Source organism: Peromyscus leucopus, chromosome 20 (assembly GCF_004664715.2).
Source record: "Peromyscus leucopus breed LL Stock chromosome 20, UCI_PerLeu_2.1, whole genome shotgun sequence".
Lineage (NCBI taxonomy): Eukaryota > Metazoa > Chordata > Mammalia > Rodentia > Cricetidae > Peromyscus > Peromyscus leucopus.
In genome coordinates, this window is record NC_051080.1 from 64,845,020 (window position 1) to 64,866,819 (window position 21,800).

A 21,800-nucleotide genomic window follows, 5' to 3' on the forward strand; every position below is an offset into this window, starting at 1 on the left:
AATGTCTTGCCTAATTATGCAGCCCTGGTCCTAAAGATAAGCAGTTTAAAAAAAAAAAAAAAAGAATACCCATTTTCCAAGTTGTCATGAGTCCTCACCTTTGTTTTTTTCTTATGGCTTAAATACATTTCAGAATGCTTTTTATCTTTTTAAACAACATTTCAATTCTTTCCCCACAAATAATGTGAGACAAAATTAGTCCCAGCAACAATCACAACATCCTACAGGATTGGATAGCTAATATGGTATCACACCCTGGGACCACTTGGTTCTTTGTTCTTCTCTTCTGTCGTAGACACCCTGGCCAGAGAGAAAACATTTCATTTACTTTTTAAAATTGGTGTGTTTGGAGAGAGAGAGAGAGAGAGAGAGGGAGCGCATGTACATGCAGGTGCATGTGGAAGAGCAGGAATCACAAATGCCAAAGGCAAGTCTCTGATGACTTACTCTGTCTGTCTCCATTTTTATTTTTTGAGACAGAGCCTCTTTCTGAACCCAAAGCTCACCAATTACATTAGAATAGCTCACCAGTGAATGAGCTCTGGAGATCCACCTATCTCTGCTCCCCAAGGACTAGGATTACAGATGTGCACTACTATGCCTGAGCATCCAATTTCCCAGCCCAGAGAAGAGATATTTTAAAGAGAGACACTTATGATCTCAGACTACTAAAATAATGGTCCCCAAAGAGCTGGAATTTCTCCAGGAATCTCCAGCTGGGGCAATGGGGGGCGGGCGGAAGCCTGGTGCCAGTCAGAGGGAGACCTTGCTTCCCAGCAAGAAATGACATGGTGGTGGCCCAGCACTTGGAAGGCAGAGGCAGGTGGATCTCTGTGAGTTCGAGGCCAGCCTGGGCTAAAGAGTGAGTTCCAGGATAAGCTCCAAAGCTACACAGAGAAAACCCTGTCGAAGAAGAAGAAGAAGAAGAAGAAGAAGAAGAAGAAGAAGAAGAAGAAGAAGAAGAAGAAGAAGAAGAAGAAGAAGAAGAAGAAGAAGAAAGGTTCTGAAGGTTCTGACAGCTTATCAGACCACCTTGCAGGAGAGAGCTGGCAATGGTGGAGGGCAGGACCATACACTGACTGGGACTGTGAGTCACTCACGCCTCCTGCTCTCTGCTTAAACCTATGTCAAGGCCATGAGACCAGACATGGAGTTACTAGTCATTTTTATGTGTTCCTCTTCCCAACATGGTCATGTTGAATAAGACTCCTTTCTCTCCTTTCCACTATTACTTATCGCTTTAATTGGCAGATTGAGGGTGGGTGGCCAACCCTAGCTCGTTAAAGCTGCCAGGGCCTGGGTTTTGACCCTAACAACTCCAGTAACCCATGACACACAAATAGACATAATAAGGTCCACCTCACAGTGGGGGCCATCTGACTTTCTTACTCAGCAGATAATTATTGAGTCTTGTCCTCATGCTAGCTGCATGGACAGCATTGGGGACACCAATGTACACAAATAAAGTCCCTGGGCAAACACATGGGGCCCGCAAAGGAGACAAACCAAATAATCACACCTTCCAAGTTACAGATGGACGCACTAAACAAGGGCAAAGTATTGAGAACAGCGACAGGGCCTCACAGAGGGACCTCCACCCCGCCCAGACACCAGGTAGACATGCCAGGGAAGCAATAGCCAAGGAGGATGTGATCAGGAAAGGAGAACATTCCAGATGGAAGACAGCACATGCCAAGGTCCTGTGGAAGGAGTTCGAGAGGCCGGCCGTGGAGGAGAATGAAGGAGACTGAGGTGAGAGTGAGGGGCAGAGCGTCTAAGGTGGGGCTGCAGCATCAAGTTGGGGCCACATCTTTACGGGTTCTTATAGCGAGAAATCCAAGGGAATCTGTTTAATCCAAGCGAGTTATAAGGAATTTATTAAGATAAACCGGAAAAGACAACTCACTAAACAGAAGAGGCAGGGTTCTGGAAGGCTGAGGTCCTATCCCACGCTGCTCTCGTCGCTTGAATCAGTCCCACCATCCAAGCCCACAAGGGAGCAAAGAAGGCCGCCTATGAGCATCTCAGGTCTTAAGGGTAGCCCCGTGGCCACGCCCCAGGGGCTAGTACTTCAAGTAGAACAGGTATCCACTACAGGCTCTAGTCTGTATTTGAAGAGTAGCCGACAGAGAAGTGTGATTAGTTTTACAGTGTATGTGGGGAACAGAGGGCAGCCACTGTAGTCCTTCCCTTAGGAGCCTGACTTCACTTGGTAGCAGTAGCAGAGGTGGCCAATAAACAGCAGAGAATGGATCTCAAAGGTTCGAGTGCTCCGAGGGAGAATGTAGGACCTCGTGTTGCCTTGTTGACTGCTCTGTGACCCAGGGCAGCAGCCCGCACATCAGAAGCTGTGTTGGGTCAGGACTGTGGGATGAGATCATAAACCTGATTCCAGAGGGCTGGTGAACTCATCCTAGAGCCCCTGGAAGAGAGGGCATGGAGGTTGGAATCCTAACACCTCCATTTCTTCTGGTCCCTTCACGTCTCTGAGCCTTAATCTCTCCCTCTAGTTGATGGGAGCCAATGCCTAGTGGGTTAAGAATCACTGTAAAGAGGGAGGGAGGCTTCGAGGATCCAACAGGTGCTGACATGAAGCCAGGCCTCGGAAGAAGACATCCAGTATCCCTGGTATGATTTCTAAGGATGGATTTGGGATGTAGAGTCTGCTTGGACATGGGGATTGAGGAAAGAAGACTGTGTTCTGACAGAGACGCTAACAAAGCTTTCAACCCATAACCCTCCTCACTTGTCGATGTCTGTCACTGCAGAAACAAACCTCGGTGACCTCAGCTGAGGAGACAACACAGATGTACCCAGCATGGATGCCGTGAAGCTGACCCCTAAGAGCTCTTTCTGGAGGCTCTGGGAGTGTCTCACATGCTTTGGCTTGTGGCCCCTGGCTCCTGTATAGAGGGCATCTCTCTATCCCTTTCTCCTGTTCTCACATCTCCGCCATCCACTGCTGGAAAGTTCTGGCTTTATGGCCTTAGGTGATGTCACACATGTAATCCAGGACAACCTTCTTATTGCAGGGTCTCTGCTAATCACATCCACAGACCCAAAGACCCTTTGTCATGTGAAGCCACACAGTCCAGGAACTGGAGCCTTGGACCTGGGCTGTTTGGGGTAGAGGGAGGCATCAGACCATCAGCCACGCCCACCATCACCTGACACTGTAACTTATTGCCATGAGGAAATCATTTCAGCAGAGACCTGCATGCCAGCTGGGTGGTTCTCTGTGTGAAATGGGGCGGCATGGTTGTCTTAGAGTTTCTATTGCTGTGGGTCAGTTATTAATCAAGAAAATGCCCCCACAGGGCTGCCCACAGGGCAATCTGGTGGTAACATTTTTTCCCAAATGAGTCCAGCTTCTGTCAAGGTGATTAAAAAACAAACAAACAAAGTAGGACAGTGGAGCTCTCTGCCACAGACATTTTTCTTTCTGGAACAAGATGTTTCCCTCTCTCTTCAGACTCAAGTGCAATTAGCTTCAAAAAAAAAAAAAAAAAGTGGAAGTGGAGCCATCTCATCTCCCTGCCTGATTCAAATCCTCAGGAGCCGAGCAGATGGGATTCTGCCCTTCCTCCCGCCCCTCTGCTACCCAGATCCAGCACAGCCACTCCAGGAGCTGTAAATGCCTTCCATCGCAGCAGGGGGTCCTTTGCAATCAAGAGAAAGATGGGTCTCTGCACACCGGGTTCATGATGAGCAGTTGAGAACAGCACTCTATTCTTCTGAAGCAGCACAGTCCGTGGATCTTTGAGAGGAAAGAAAATGGACTTTGCCCACGGAGAGAGTAACATGGGAACTTGGGCACAGGCGCTTTTTCACAGTGTGTGGCCTAGTGTGTGGCCTTCAGCCGCTAACTCCACAGCAGTTCTGAAGCATGTGTTCTTACTACACAGACAATGGCGACTGCGAGTCTCAGTGGTGACTAAGGAGAGCGGTGGAGAGACCTTCCTAAGGTTTAGTTAGCACAGTGTCTTCTGTCTCGGGGGGGGGGTTCACATAATCCTCATTACTATAGAAATCACACCAGTCTCAATGATCATGGTCACAAATGACAGAGCAGTGCGCACATTTTCGCCGAAATTCTCCCACAATCCTATTTTGTATACCAAGACACGGCTCGAGCTCTTTAACCACTCATTTCAGGGAGACAGGGCTGCCTCTACTGGAAAATTCTTGTGTTTAACTTTAAGTTCCAATCATGAGTCAGGGGCTCGTTCTGGTTCCCCGAGTATTTCAAGTACCTTTTATCCAACAGCATGCGTTTGTAAGTTGCAAGCCTCTTATTTTTTGCTTGACGGCTGCATCCACAGGTTGAACATAGCAGTGTGAATCTCTCATGCATGTGACCCCGGAACTTTTAAACTCTTCTTTGCAATTCTTCACTCTCCTGGAGCACCCCCTCCCCAATTCCTGTTATTCTTGGTACAGAGAAAAAAAAATCTGGGTGCAGGCATTTGTTGAGTGCCTCATAGGTAGGCATTGGTAGAAATTAGGCATGGGAAGAAACAGGCAAAGAGGAAGGCATGCAGCCAGTCTGGAAATAGTAGTGATGGCACAAATATCTCTTCTTCCTCCTTCGGTACCAGAACCCCAGGTGTCGGGAGCACAGCGTGCTGAGCCAAGAGGACCTGTTCCTTCTTTCTATCAGGGTAGCCAAGGCTATGGAAGCAGACATTGTGGAAAAGACTTCCAGGAAATCTCCTTAGTGCTCCCTCAGCTGACAGACTTCTCATGCCTTGTCATCTTTTAACCCGCCTGAACTGTGGACGTAATAACTGAGGCCCCTGCCGCTTCCTTGGTTCGTGAGGCAACCCCAGCTCTAGAAAGGAGCCTGCAATATGGAAGGATGGAAGACAGAGGGGGCAGCGATCCCTCTTGACTGGGGAGACACCAAAACATTTCTAGATATGTGGTCTCTGAATTTTTGTCATGGAAGCAAAGTTATCAAGCACCTAGACTTCTAAAAGCAACAAAGGGTTGTCGTGGGTGGTGGCTGTGTGCAGCTGTGTCGGGTCCAAACTTGTGTGCTTTCTCTGTGTCTTAGTCTGGGTTTTTATTACTGTGAAGAGACACCATGACCGTGATAACCCTTGTAAAGAAAACATTTCATCGAGGAGGATCGCTTACAGTTCAGAGGGTCAGTCCATCATGGCGGGGAGCATGGCGGCGTGCAAGCAGGCATGGTGCCGGAGAAATAGCCAAGTGTCCTACATCTTGCAGGCAACAGGAAGTCGACTGACTCATTGGGCAGTATCCTGAGCATAAGAAACCTCAAAGTCCACCCCCACAGTGACACACTTCCTCTAACAAGGCCACACCCACTCCAACAAAGCCACACCTCCTAATAGTGCCACTCCCTGTGAGATTATGGGGGCCAAATACATTCAAACTACAACACTCGGGTCTGACAGATGTGGAGTCATTTTCTTTCAGTACCTGATGTGGAGTCTCTTCACTTGGACCAGTAGAGCGCCAGGTAACACACTGTGGAGACACCTGCTCTGCTCCTCTCACAGGTGGGCTTGGAAGCCATGACACCTCATGTGTTGGGATCCTCGGTACTGTGAGCAAGAACAGCATTTAGAACCCCATGCATAACTGGCCTTCGTCTTCAAGTTCACCTTTGAATGTTTCAAGTTTGTCTGAGATGTTGGCATCATAGACACACGTTAGTTACTTTTAAGTGAAGGCAACAACATCACAACACAACAATGTAAAGGAGAAAAGATTCCTTGGCCCACGGTTTCAGAGATCTCAGTCTGGATTCTGGGTCCGGGGTGGCAAGCCATCACGGCTGTGTGAGTATGTGACAGAGACTGCTTCCCTCATGGAAGGTGGGGGGATGGCACAGAGGAGGGGAGAGGCATTACAGAAGGTGCATGGCTGCTCTGTGATCTTCTGCCCACTGGGGCTTCCTTGTGGACCTGACTTCCGGCCCCAACACAACTTGCTCACGTTTCCTCCTGTGCTCCAGAACACTCTAGATTTCACGCTTTCTATGGTCTACAGCTTATCCCTTCATGTTGTATTTCCACAGATCAGATCAAATGATGAGTGAAAAAATGGAGCTGCAGTCACATTGCCCCGTTCGTGGGATCATGACCCCCATCTCATCTGCAGGAGGTTAGCCTCTTAAAAACCTTTATTTCCTCACCCAGGAAAAAAAAAAAAGCTTCAGCTTTAGAAAAAACCTTGAATCAGGCCAAAGATGGTTCCCCCACCATAATTTCCCCTCTGACACAGGCAGCAGCAGGTAATGTGGGCAGCTGTGTGGAGTAGCAATGTGGCCAGTGGCCAGCTGCTAAGGACAGCTGCTAAGGACAGAGATCCAGAACTCTGCGAGGTGAGAATTTTGAGCCCTTACAGTTTATCTGATAAAAGAAATAACCCTTTGTCTTTCTCCTTGAATCCTAGTTGAAATGTTGATGTGACGATTGGAGGTACAGCAGCCACTTCTCAGCATGAAAGTAAAACCAAGGCTGATAAGAGCATGTCACAAGGTGACCCAGCCCTAGCTTGGACTGCCCTCCTCAGACTCCCAGAGCTGTTAGTGGGGTTTCCTGTGGCTTGCAGCTAACCATGACCCTAACCACTATAGATTGGCAAACGCATGCCTATAATGTACAGTTGACAGACAGAATGCTTTTAAGGAAAAAATGCCGGGTTTTGTCAAAATGGTAGAAGGGCAGAGCAAGGAGGAAGAACTGGTCAGATTTAGTGGTGGGAGACAGAACAGCAGTCCAGAAAAACATAGACTGCGGAGCCCCCATTTAAGAACTACACACACACACACACACACACACACACACACACACACACACACACACCTGAAGTCCCCACGTATAACCTGCCGTACACAGACCCATGAGCTAAGACAGGCACAAGAACGAAACTGAAACTCATCTCAGCTTCTCAATAATTCAGTGTGGTCATTTGGAGAATGGCTTTTAGTAAATTAGCTTTCAGAAAATTGATTTTTTTTTTTTTAGGACACAGGAGGCTTAGCTACCCCTGGAGGCCCGGTGACTCAGAAATGGCCATGGTTCCACATGCAAACAAAGGCTTTCTGCTAGTTCTGTGTTCACACAGTCTCCAGGTCATATCACACAGCATCCTCTGGAGCTGATAATCAGGTCTGAGCCGTGGTGGGTGCCGGTGTGGTCTTCCCTCTGTGTGCATCTGTACACTTTCCTCTTTGTTTAAGAGCAGCAGTCAGAGTGGATTAGCCCCACGGTAGCTGGGCAACTTCTCTCAAGACCCTATATTCAAATATGGTCACATTCTGAGGACTCGGAGTAAGGCATCCAACACGGTGATGCAGTTCAAGCCGCCAACATCCCAGAGGCCCAACTTAATCCAGGTTCAAACAGTTACATTTCTTCTGAGATTGAAAATTATTTCATTTGGAAAATAACACAAGCAGCTGTTATTGAAAGCCTCACATAGTCTTCCAGTGTGTATTGCTACTTGGTATAATGCATTCTTCTTAGCCCTGTGAAGACAGCAGAATTCCTAACTTAGAGAACACAAAATTTACTCAGTGAATGGCTGAGGCAGAACTTGAACCTTGAGCTTTTGGGCTTCAAAGTTGATGCTCCTTCCCTCCGATCACGTACTTCCCACCAGGATAAGTGTGAACAAACACTCTGGGTGTGAGACGGCTGTCTGCACCACAGAGAGGCATGCTGAATGAATGGTGCAGGCTGGTGTGAACAGACACTTTAGGTGTGAGGTGGCTGTCTGCACCCAGAGAGGCATGCAGAATGGTGAAGGCTGGTGTGAACAGACACTCTAGGTGTGAGATGGCTGTCTGCACCACAGAGAGACAGGCTGAACGGTGAAGGCTGGTGTGAACAGACACTCTAGGTGTGAGGCGGCTGTCTGCACCACAGAGAGGCATGCTGAATGATGCAGGCTGGTGTAAATACTCTAGGTGTGAGGTGGCTGTCTGCACCACAGAGAGGCATGCTGAATGAATGGTGCAGACTGGTGTGAACAGACACTCTAGGTGTGAGATGGCTGTCTGCACCACAGAGAGGCATGCTGAATGATGCAGGCTGGTGTGAACAGACACTTTAGGTGTGAGATGGCTGTCTGCACCACAGAGAGACAGGCTGAATGGTGGTTCTTATTTCTTTCACAGGTTGGCTTATCCTCTGCTGCCCTCAGTACCTATCTCTCAACCCACATCATCCTGAGTAGGAGAGCTTCCCCCTTCTGGACCTGGCTAGTTGCCTCGGGAACAAAACAAACTCCTAGTTTTCTGCCCTGAGGATAAGTCTTCGGTAAGGCATCCGGAGAGGGGGTTGTTCTGGGTCCTGTGGTACCAGGTGCTATTGGCCATACCGGCAGACTGGGTAGAAGTAGAGAGTGGAAAACAAAATCCTCACAGAAATATGAAAAGAGACTAAACTCCATGTAAGGATACTATCCAATTCGACCCTGACTTAAAGTTTCCAGAGAGGGAAACAGGCAGGATGGATATTTGAGGACCAGGAAGAAACAGAAGAGCTCATGTAAAGATGGGAGACAAAGGAAACTCCTCTCAGAGTGTGGGAACTGGGGTTCCTAGAGACAGATAGGACCTTTGTCCTTCTCTGTTGTTGGGCAGCAAGAGGAGACAGGATTAAGCCCCTTGTCCCAGGTTACACGAGATGGAGAATGCACAGTGTTAAAAACAGACAGTCTCTGACAGATCACAGTGAAGTGGCCACCATCGGCCCCAAGTCTCAGCAATGTGTCTCCTATAAAGACAGAGACATCTTACAGGAGAGACAGAAGACTTACATACACACACACACACACACACACACACACACACACGCACGCACGCACGCACGCACGCACGCACACACATGCACGCACGCATGCACACACATACACTCGGCTTCAGCAGCACTGTAAATGGGTAACAGCTGGGGTGCTTAGAGGGTGGGGCTCAGAAAGGGGATGAAGCAGGTGCAAATATACCACCACTTTAACAGCAAGCACCGATGTGTGTGACCTACTAGTAATTTCCTGCCCTTTACACTGTCCTGTTTTTTCCAAACTTTCTTCAATAAACATCTCTTTCATAGTAATCATAAAAAGGAATTGCTATATTTGACTAACAGTGATAATAAAATGGATCACGATTTTAAATAATTAAACCACTTTTAAAATGTGATCCTTTGATCCTTTTTCTATGCCACAGATAGAGCAAGAAGCAATGTTATATTTATTAGCAAGTACAGAAAAAAATTCATAAGGAGAATAAGAAATGTTTTCCGAATGCCTATTCCCTTTACATAGATTACCCAGTGGTAGTAACAAAAAAAAAAAAATCAAAAGTGTCTATTCTGCTAGTCCCTTCTCTGTCACAACCAATTGCAGGTATTTCATATAGACTTTCCCCAAATCTAGGTTATATTATCCTACCCCCCCCCAAAAAAAAGTACCTTCATTGCATTGTAGTTATGATTTAATTCTGTGCCTCAATTGAAGTATTATGTCACAAATTTGGAGGAAACTCAGTGGAAATAATTGTTCTACTAATTGTAGGACCTAAGAGAATCTACTGTAGTGGATTTGGTGCCTCAATGTGGCTACTCCTTGGATGCACAGTTCTAAGTGTTCCAAAGACTCCCGTTCTAGACCCAAAAGCTGAAGCCAGTGGCATTTTTTTCCCCTCTGAGTCTCAGTGTGTGTTCATAAAGCTTCAGTCAAACACAGTGAGCATGGGGCTGCAGAGCACTTACCTGACATGTGTGAGGCCCTAGGGTCACTCTTCAATACAGCAAAACAAAGACTAGCAAGTGCGAGAGTGCTCTACACACCAGGAGTGCCAGCCAAAGACTCAGCAGAAGTTACTGAAGGATTGATCATTTTGTCTTTGGTGCCTCTGGAGAAACCAGCTCCAACACAAAACAAGCATTCATCCAAAAACCACTCTCTTGCGGGCAGGTGCAGATGAGCCACCCGCCAGTCATTTGCAGCAGCAAAGAAAGCGCCGGGATTCAGATCACAGAAGCACTCTCTGCAACGCCCAGCCAAAGAATGACGTAGCCCAGGGGTCTCCAAACTCAGTGTCCCAGAGTCACCTAGAGAGCTTCTTAGACACAAGTTTGGCTAGATCTGGAATTTCAGGGTCAAAGGTACACGTCCACAGCACTTTGAGGCCAGCCCTCCATCATCCCCAGGTGCCGCACATTGCATTTTTTTTTTTTCATGAAAAGTTGATGCCACAGAGTCTACCTTATTGGAGGCAGTCTGATTTTCCTCTGTGGATTTTGCTAAGTGTTACTATCTACATGAGTTATTTTCTCATTGCCGTGACAAGGTACCTAACTTTGACATTTATTCGCCTCATGGTTGGAGTGTGAAATCCATCACAGTGGGAAGGTCACAGCAGCAGGAACACGAGGCAGATGCTCACATTGCAACTGCAGTCAGAAAGCATGAATACTGATGCCCCGCTCATCTTCTCCATTTGCGTTCAGTCCAGGGCCCCAACCCAAGGGATGGTGCTGCCCACATACAGTTTGTGTCCTCCAATATCAGCTAAAGCTCCCTGGAAATGCTCTCAAAGGCATGTACAGAGGTGTGCCTCCTAGGTGATTTTAAGTGCAGTGAGTTAACAATGAAGATTGACTGCTGTGCTATTCGTTAACTTACTGCTCTGTAGCAGTGTTGTGAGCATTCAGGTTTCATTCAGTCTGATGTTGTTTGTTCTTGATTCTGGTGGTAGATTTGAGGGATGGGGAGGTGTGTTCTGAATGCTTATGTCTTAGTAGATTCCCAGGAATTTCTCAGGCAATAAATCTTCAGGTGTCACCTTTCAGACCCTTAATTTTACCCTGTTGTCCTCTTAGCAGTACATTGCATCTTCTGGTTCTTCCTCTCTGGTGCTTGTCTTTTCATTCCTCCATCCTCCCTACCTCTTCGTTTTTAACCACAAAGGCCACTGCTCTGCCTGTATTCAGTCCCCAAAGTCCTGCATCACTAGAAAGATGAACTACTGGTCCCTTCTTTGTAATCACCGATCTTGAGCCCCAATCAATGCATTTTCACTCATTCTTTCGGAATATTAAGAAAATTCATCCACATGCCTCCAACTCACACACAATGCTAATGGATCACCATTCTCCTTGAGATATTTTTTTTTCCACTTTGGCCTATAGAGATGCCCTGTCTTACTTTAGAACACTGATATACATGAGCGATGTAGCTATTATTTCTACATGTTTTGAAATTATGTCATTTTATCCCACACTCAAGCCATTATCTTGAGTCAGAAGTCAGAGTGGATGTCTCACTTCTTTTCATTTCCAAGCAGCTGCCTCCAGGATACTGACATAAGCATCTCCATCTCCCAGGGAGCAATTCACAGAATGCACACAGACCTCCTCCAGAGAAATCTCATAGTTGCATTTTCTATACTTGTTCAATATTCATAAAGCACTGTGTACGCCTGGGCTGTCTAGATGCTTCCTGATCCCCTGGGTTCATCCATCTATAGAGGAGAGGAGAAGAGAGTAAAGCCATTTCCATTTATTCAGGCTCTCATCTGAGATGAATAATGGTATGTGTCTGTGCTGGCTCATTTTTTATGTCAACTTGACACAAGCTAGTCTTTTGGGAAGGTAGACTCTCAACTGAGAAAATGTCCCACGAGTTTGGCCTGTGGGAAAGCCTGTGATGCAGTTTCTTGGTTAATGATTGATATAGGAGGACCCAACTCACTGTGGGCCATGCTCTGGCCCCCACCAGGCTTTTGATCCTAGGTGCTATAAGAAGTCAGGCTGAGCAAGCCTTGAGAAACAAGCCAATAAGCAGCACTCCTCCATGGCTCCTGCATCAGCTCCTGCCTCCAGGCTCCCGCCCTGACTGCCTTCAATGATGAACTGTGGTATGGAAGTGTAAACAAAGTAAACCTTTTCCTCCTCAACTTGTTTTCGGTCACAGTGTTTCATCACAGCGATAGAAACCCTAACCAAGACAGTGTTGTTTACTTTTCAATTCTGCTATATCATATTTACCATGGGAAGAAAGATCAATCCTATAGCTTATCATGTTTTCTCACTGTTATCATCAAATCTAGACAAAACAAACCAAGAGAAGACAATTAAGAGGTTTCCATTCATCATTGTTGGCCTCCCCGAGTAGGGTAGCTCACTTCATGGTGTCCAAGAAGTGAAATGAAGTAGCAGCAAGAAGAGAACAAGACAATTAGACCCACCAAGGACATACCCTCAGTGACCTACTTTCTCCAACGTGTCTCACTTTAACAGTGAGTTAGCAACTCCATCAACTGGATTAAGTCCATCAGCTCCCAATAGTCTCTCCAATGTTGAGTCCTCAGTGGATGAATCATTCATGTGTCAGAGCCTCATGATCAAATTGTCTCTGAACTTCACACACACACACACACACACACACACACACACACACACACACACTCACACACACACACAGATGTGTTTTACTAATCTCCCGGGCATCTCTCCATCCTGTCACATTGACCCACAAGATTAACAGTCACAACTACCAACTAGTCTGTATGTTCCGCAGGGGCAGACTAAGATCATTCATGGATGGCTCTCTCATATCCAACACAGCTGTGTGTGATGTGAATGAACAATCTCAAGCACTAAGAAGATTCATTTTCTTATCTTATAACAGTGTATATCTTATAACAGTGTATCTTCTGTTTGGGAGTTAAGGAAATTGGGAGTGAGTGTCACACCAGATACTGTCAGAACTATAACCAGGATCCCATGTTGACTCAATTCAATCCATCCCGAGAGACTCAACTTCCCTTAGGCTGACAGTTGACTGATTTGCCCATTTCTCAAAGGCACAGCCTACCACTTACTCTTCCATATGTTCATGTAACACACAGAAGGATCAAATAAGATGCTGTAAAATTAACACAATCACATTTGTTATTACGATTAAATGAATTATTCGCTGTCTCTTGATAATTTTTTTCAGTCTTAGAGTGTCGTAGAATGTAACAAAGCATGAAGGACCATTTCCCCAGAGAAACGCGCACTGGCATACACACACACAGCAGACCATCCTGTATCAACATCAAAGGGCTTTTAAATGCCTAATGCCAGGTTAAGCCTTAAAAATCCCTTCCAAAATCTTGAAATTTGGGGGCTTAGATGGTTGGTTTTAATTTCTTCATTTTAGAAGTACTGAGACAGAAGGCTGCAGGTGTATGGTGGCCCGAGAGTCCATTTAAAGGCGGCATGGCACAGCTGCCACTTTCCACACCCTGAGTCACCTGGGAAAGAGATCTCCCACCTCCCTCCCTTGGCCATGGCCTCACTCAGACTCATTCCCTTTCCTGTTCTTTCCTTGCGGCACCTCTGACTGGCAGGTGAAACCTGTCCACAAGCTCCCAGCGGAGCGAAATCCTGAGGTTCAACCCAGCTCTCCTAAACTCCAGTCCCTTTTGACTTTTCCTGTCAATCTGGTCTCCCAAAGTCTCTCACCCTCCTCTTCTGCCCTCCCCACCAACGTCTTGCTTCCTGTCCCTCCTTCTAGGCTTAGTTCCCTTTAGATGCTTTTTTGAATTATATGCTCTCTTTTCAACTAAAAATGAGTCAGAATTTCAGTCTACAAAGTGATAAACAGTTGGTTGCAGATGCATAAAACTAAATTTGCTTCTATATTTCCACATGTTCCCAAAGGCAACTGGATTAACGATCAATAAATAACTCACCACAGACCTGTCCTTCCAACTCCGAAACAACAACAACAACATAAATAAGACAAGCTGATGAGCCTGGATGGCAGGTGATGATTCAGATCCTATCCTTAAAATGTCACTTTTGTAAATCTATATTATGCTAAGCTAAATTAAAGTACAAACAGATGATGTTTAAAGAGAGAGAGGCAGAGATGAATTAAGTTTGCTGTTGATTACACTTTGTGATTAAACTGAATGAGTTGAACTCCTTGATAATAAAAATGGTTGATGGATTCAGAAGCCTTCTTATAGAATGACTGAGGAAGGAGACTTATCCCACAGAGTTGAAATAATATCAGAAAAAAAAGCTATTTAAACCCTAGGTGATGTGCTGGTTCTAACCTGTAACCCCAGCACTTGTGAGTGGGAAGCAGAGCAATGGAGATTTCAAGGGCATTCTGGGTAAGATGAGACTCAGCCTCCCTGCTTCAGTGTTTATGGGGTTCATTCTTGCAATGCCCCCCCCAACACATAAAGGAGAAAATATGTCTGGTGTTCAGGCCAATAAAAGAGCTGGAGCCTTAGGGCGAGCCAGGAACTTAGCCATGCTGTGTAACGGTGAGTTACTCTGACGGGTTTCATGGGGGAGCTGCGGGCATGCCATGTGTGGGTTGGTCTTTTTCTGTGACAATGATAAGTTTTACAGTCAGCGGTTGTTGACTGGACTGTGTTGGACCAACCATCCAGCTAAATAACAAAAGAAAATCCTGACAAGATGTTAAGAAAAAAAAGTCCCGATTTGATTCAGTTGGTCTGCCTTTAGTTTAGTTTTGAAAAGACGCAAAATGACCGAAAACAAATGTGACAAATGGAACAGAAATAGCAAAATATAGGCAGAGGCAGGTGGATCTCGGTGAGTTCAAGGCCAGCCTGGTCTACAAGTGTGTTCCAGGACAGCCTGGTCTACAAGTGAGTTCCAGGACAGCCAGGACTGCTACACAGAGAAGCCCTGTCTCAGAAGAAAAAAAAGAAAGAAAGAAAAAAGAAATAGCAAAATAATAGACTTAAACTCAGCTCTACACATAATTATATTAAATAAAAATAGACTACATACTCCAATCAAAAAACAGAGATGTCAAATTGTATTTTAAACAAACCAAAAGTCCAATTATGCTGTCTCTACAAATGTGTGTGTTGAAAGCAGAATTATAGAAAACATTGGCATAAGAGAACTGGTGTGATCTACTAAGTCAAAGTACCAAAATACATAGCATTTCTAGAGACAAAGTGGGCCATTTCTAAACATCGAGTGCTCAGCGTAGGAGTGGGGAGACGGCTCCAGGGCTAAGAGCACTTGCTGCACGAGCATGTGGACCTGAGCTCCGAACTTTAGTCCACAGAAGAAAATCGGGGTATGGATTGCATATGACCCTGTCACCTCTGTGGCGAACATGGACAAGGGTCACCAGGGCTTACTCACTACCAGCCTGGCTCCAGGTTTAGTAAGAGACCCTGTCTCAGGGAAATAAGATGGAGAATGATAGAACACGACACTTGATGTCCTCCTCTGTTATCTGCATGAGTACGTGGGTACACGCACACATGTGTGCAAGTACACACATGCACATATCCTAAATACTAACAAGAGGATTAATTAACCAAGAAAGCATAATAAGCATAATAAGCATATGTATATATATATGCATATCACAAAGATTTGTGAAGAAATATTGTCCAAAATGAATAGAAGGTGACAATCATATTTGGAGATTTTAACATTCTTCTCTCGGTAGCTAAGAGAAGAATTTAGTACTGTCAAGCCAATTTGAACTAATTGACATTCATATAACTCAAACCCAAATGACAGTAGCAGACTACACGCTCTTTAAAAATGTTCAAGAAATAATAACAATAAAGTAAGTCCAAATATGTATTGAAAGATCTAAATCTTACAGAAAATGCTCTTGGACAAATTGGAATTAGTGATAAGCCTTTTTTTTTAATTCTACAAGTATTGGGCAAGAAATAACATGCTTCTAAATCCACTTGTTCTTAGCTAAATTATAAAATCCTTCAGTTGAATGACAAAAAGGGCATAAACATGTCAGAAAATAACAGGTGTGTTTAAAACTTGAAATGTCGCAAGAGGAAAAGCCGCGGATACACAGGGAAGGAAGGGAAGCAGGCTCTCACTGGGCCTGGGATATAGTCCTGTAATGCTAGCTTTCAGAGGAAGTAAGGGTGTAAGTCAAGGCCTGCCTGGGCTACCGAGCAAGTTCAAATCTAGCTTGGGCAACTAAGCAAGACTACATCTCACAAAGGGCCTAGAGATACAACCCAGTGGCAGTACTAGGTGGGCATGCACAGGACTGAGAGTCAACCCTGAGTACTGAACAGGAAAAACTAGAAAGGCTTACAAGCAAAAAAAAAAAAAAAAAAATTAAAAGCACATAGAAAACAACATGTTTAATATTTGGGGCAAAAGAGGGTACTAAGCACAGATTTTACAGATGTCAAAAGGAGAATTGAGCGATAATATAAATGACCTCAAATCAATTATCTACCAACTGTACAATGTTCTGAAAACACAACTGATCAAAGCCCACAAGAAGAAAAAAAATGGATGACTCAGACAGCCGGTCTACCAAATAAATTAAATTCATCGTCACCAGCCAGCACACTCTGAACTAGTGTGTTCACCGGTGAAGCCCATCAGATGTCTGATGCAAGAGTCTTTACATGGCTCCTTCACTCGATGAGCCTGTGTTTATCCCAAAAGAGGGGTGTGACTTCAAGAAAAGTGACCTTTTAATTGTGTACCTGGATTCTGGGGAAAGAATGTGAAACAAACAATAACATTGCTCCTAACTGTGTCTCCCTGGGGAAGAATTCCTCCAATGATAAACCACCTGTTCTCAGACAGGGAGATTTTGTCCTAATGGAAAGTTCTTCCAACTTGAACACATCTCTGGTGGTTGCCTCTGGGGAGAAGGAGCGGGCGGTGCTTGATAAGGGACATGAAGAAGGGTTACCGGGATCTGCAGCTAGCCTCTTCCTTGACTTGCTGCTGGTTATGCGGTAGGTTGGGTGAAACTTTATCCATCTCTCTCGTATGATGTGAGCTGCAGCGTGGCCTGCGTGTTAGTTGCATTTCTGTTGCTGGGACAGAATACCCTGACAAAAAGCAAGTCAGAGGAGAAAAGGGCTTAAGTTGGCTCAGAGATCCGGAGAACATACAGTCTAATACAACGGGGAAGGCAGAGGAGCAGGGCTGTGAGGCTGGCCTGGCAGTCAGGAAAGAGAGAGACAGAGACAGAGAGAGACAAAGAGACAGAGAGAGAACAGGAGCCTCCCCTCCCTTCCCCCAGCAAGGCTCCACCCCCTAAAGGAGTGATTCTCAACCTGTGGGTCACAACACCTTTGGCAAACCTCTATCTCCCAAAACATTTGCATTATGATTCACAGCAGTAGCAAAGTTACAGTTATGAAGTAGCAACGAAAATAATTTTATGGTTGGGGGTCACCACAACATGAGGAACTGTATTAAAAGGTTGCAGCATTAGGAAGGTTGAGAACCACTGTCCTAAGGTTCCATAAACCCCCCCCCCCAAATATTGCCAGCAGCTGGGGGACAAGAGTTAAAATAAACGAGCCTGTGGGGAATATTTCTTGTTCAAATCACAACAGCTTTCTTCATGTGCATACACCACTAAGATCTCATCAATGTACAAGGCATCAAAGATTAACAGTAACATTAGCTATGATTCCTACAGTACTCAGGGCCCTTAAAGGGGCTTTTGCCTGATTTCTGAGTTAAAACAACACAAAGTGAGTCATTAACAACATGAGGATGGGATATCAAGCCATTTAGTTGATGATTACATGATACTAAAAAACCGTGATTGCTATTGAATGAAGACAGTGAGGTAAAAATTGGCTTCTGTCCTGCATCTATATAGCACAATGATTTTCACATATTAAAACAGCAACTTACTCTGGAGGGAGGGAATGTGACTGTATTTGCTCTAAATTTATTTCCCTGATTTATTTTTGTTTCTTCCTTGACTAGGTAATTTTGAATTGATATGTAATATAATAAAATCATATACACAAGTCTTTTTTGCTCTTGTTTAACGGGGAATTGAACCCAGGGCACCACACACGTTAAACAGGTGCTACCACTGAACCCTGGCCCCTTTTTCCTTTTTGTTTTGAGACAATCTTGCTGAGCTGTCCACACATTGAACTTGCGCACCTCCTGCTTCAACTACTGAGGAGCTGTGAGTACATTCCTGCATCATCAGGTCTGGCCAACATGCACAACTCTCAAGCACATAGCTTGCTGGCGTTTTATAATCCAAATATGCCTGTATAACTAGCACTGAAGAGTAGGTTCCGAACATTATCAGCACCCCCAGAAACTTCCCTTCATGCCTCTTTCAATCTCTCGGTACCCCCTTGTCAAAGATGACTAATCTAATGTCTATCACCACAGTTAAGTTTTATTAATTTGAAAACTCGATCCATACACTCCATGCTCTTTTGTGTCTGGCCTTCACTCAACATTTTGCCCATGGGCTCAATTCTTGGTTTTAGTACTACCATCAACACTGTCATTACATCATCATCCAAAAAGCCTCAGGGGCTTTGCAAACTGATTGAGCAGGGCCTGAGTCTTAGCTCTCCTGGTCTTGGGATGGATTTTTGAACCTCCCTGACTTCAGTATTGGAAATATAATAAATAATCTCACTAATGGGACAGCTTTGTTTGACATGGTACAATCACAGAACTTGGAAGGCAGAAGTGAGAGGGTCAATGAGTTCAAGGTTATCTTTGCCTACATAGCAAGCTCTAGAGCAGTGGTTCTCAACCTTCCTAATGCTGTGACCCTATGATACAGTTCCTCACGTTGTGGTGACCCCCAACCATAAAAGTATTTCATTGCTACTTCATGACTGTAGTTTCGCTACTGTTATGAATCATAATGGAAATGTTTTTGGGGGATAGAAGTTTGCCAAAGGGGTCACCATCCACAGGTTGAGAACCACTGCTCTAGGGCGACCTGAACTATATGAGACTATGAGAAGAAGAGGAGAAGGAGGATGAAGAGGAGAGAGAGAGGAAGACGGAGACTAAGGAAAAGGAAGAGAAGGAAGAAGAAGAAGAGGAAGGGGGAGGGTAGAAAGAGGAGAGAGGTAAGACAAGGAGAAGGAGGGGCAAGGTATATTTTACTGAACAGCCACTGTGTGTCCCAGGCTTAGGGAGGCTCAGGACCATTTCGTTGGCCTTCGTAGTCAGTGCACCATGTGTGTGAGCCTTGCCCTCTGCTCCTCTCTTCCAAATTCCAGATCACAGAAGGTTAGGCCAATGATCTCAGCATTCAGGTCTGGAAAAACTGCACTAACAAGCTGCAGAGGGGATGTGGGCATAGGCATCGTTCCTAGAGAATCATTCCATGCAGTTTCACAAGAGAACCTGCACAGCCCCCAGCAAACTCAACAGGGAAGCATGCAGCCCTGCAACTGGACACACGCGATCCAGGAAGAAAAGACTAGAAAGCACATTCTTCACGCATAGGCAGTCACAGGAGCAACTGGCCCCAGTTCCCATGAAGTTTAAGGAACAACGAAAGAGGTCATGGTGACATGATGGCCTAGTAACGCATGAAGGTCAAGCAAATACTAAGCCCAGAGAACACAACTTAAAATGAGGACACTGGTCCTTGGTCCTTGGTCAGTTCGGCTGGAATCACCATCATACTGTCATAACCATGTCCCCAAGGTCACACAGTCCCAACACAGACCAGCTGCACACAAAATGAATGAACAAAATAATCACGGCGACATCACCAGAGCACAGTATGTTACTTGTCCCATTTTCACGTGGGAAAGTTCAGTTAGCAAGGGACAGGGGCCTGAGCCACCCCCAGATAGTTAATAAAAAATATTATGTTGGGGGAAAACATATTGTAAAAATAAAACCCTTTACCAATATAAAATAAAAATTTGTTTTAAAAAAAACCTTTCTGTGATCAGATAATTATCTTTAAAATATACGGAAGGAAGATTTCTGTTCAGCGTCAATTTCTCTCCCATCCAGTAAGTAAAGACTAATGGTGACTGTAATACTCCGTTATTATGAATTATTATTATGAAATATTATTATGAATCGGATATCTGTTTACATGTCAGTTTAATAAAACTGATAACTATTTTTAAAAAAGGAAAAGAAAAAAAACAAAAAACAAAATGAGCCGAGGCCTAAGCCATCTTCCTTAGATTGTGATGTCTTGGGATGGGTGAGTTCGGCCTGTATAGCTTTACTACTTTAAAATATCATTTTAAACAATGTTCAGGTGGTCTAATTCACATGTCCCCTGGATGAGGAGGCAGTGGGGTCTGGTCATCTGTAAGGGGGTTCCTATTTCCTCTGGCTCACCCCAGCTCCTCTGCCTTAGCCCGTATTGCTGTATCCACCTTTTCCTTTGCTGAAATTATTTCAGTGTCTACCACATTGAAATAAGAGCAAAATTCACAATGCAGAACTGCTGAACTGCTACTCAGCTCACAGATAATAGAGAGCGGCAGGAACATGTACTTAGGAGACTCAGGTTTTTTTTTAGTTGAAAGATTATTTCCTCTTAGAATAAAATTGTGTAAATTCATTTGCTTCAAGAATTGGGTTAGGTGCCTGTGGGGGAGTGAAGTTACATTAATTTTAGCCCAATTTGCATTTTAGTACAATAACATTTTCAGTTTGGAGTGTGGAGGAGAGGGAAGCCGTCTGGATTACATGTCTTAAAGGGGACACAGAAGAGCCATGTCTCCTGTTGCTAATGTTGGCATTACTGGGGCTCAGAGAGATGAGAATCTTCCCAACCTTTTATGCCCATCTTTCCATCTCTTCTTCTTCCATGGGATAGGCCCTACTTCCCAAAAGGTCTGCAACCTTGCAAAACAGGTCCACCAGCCAAGGACCAAATGTTCAGACACATTAACCCGTAGGAGACATTTCACATCCAAACCATAACACATTCAAGGTGATTAATATGCTAACTGCTTTGACCTGCTTTGACCACTACAATGCGTGTGTGTAATCAAAAATCATGCCGCATCCCATGAATAAATGCATCTACTATGTGTCAATCCAACATAGAGTGAAACCAAAACCAAGATAAGAATGAGACTCCAGACTTAAGTCATCCCCTCTGCGCTCAGGCGTGTTCGCTGAAGGGACGCTGGGGACGCTGGTCTTCCCATTCTGTGTGCCTTCTGATCTACAGCTGCCACCATGCTAGGTCAGCTGGAGCAGAGTCACAGCAGGAGAGCTGGGTGGAGGGAACGGGAAGAGCAGTCCTTGCTTAGCCTGTGACTGTGTTCTCTGGACCAGATCAGTGACTAAGGCTGCACACACACACCCAAAAAAAAAACATTCCACTGGAGAGGAGGCTAGAAGGGAGCAGACCCATTCTCCATAATTAGTTTTGTCTCAGCTCTTCAGATTTCAAACCAGGTAAGGAGAGCCACACACAAGGCACGCTCTTCTTCATTATAGTTATGCCATGCTTGTGGGGGCCTCTTCCAATAGCCAGCACACCAGTACCTTAGTAACACCCAGTCACAAAAGGCCTCCTCTAAAACCACAGAAGACAGAATGACCAATCTCAAGTGTGTGGCATCCAGCAGGTGTTCAATAAATCGCTGCCATATAACACTCTCATTCCCTCTCTTTTCCCACCTGGCAGGGGAGAGGACGCTACAGGAAGTCCCAGCAGACCCCTGTTCAAATAGGCATCAGAATTTTTTCCTACAGATGCTCTGCGGTCAACCCATTTACATTTCCCCAAACCCAATTCTTGTACATTATTCAACATTTTTAATGATGTCACAAATAAAACCACAGGCTGTAGGACTAACGACTCTTCAAAAATATCCCAGGGTTGGCACATCCACCAGCGTTGGTGATGTTCCAATGTGAAAATTAAAACAAGAGAGTCCATTGTGGGGTTAGGATTTCTTTACTTTCCCAAAAGTGAACACAACTGTTCTGCAGACAGATCCGCGTGAAAAGTCTAAAACACAAATTAAAAGTTGGATTGGCAATGCCTCC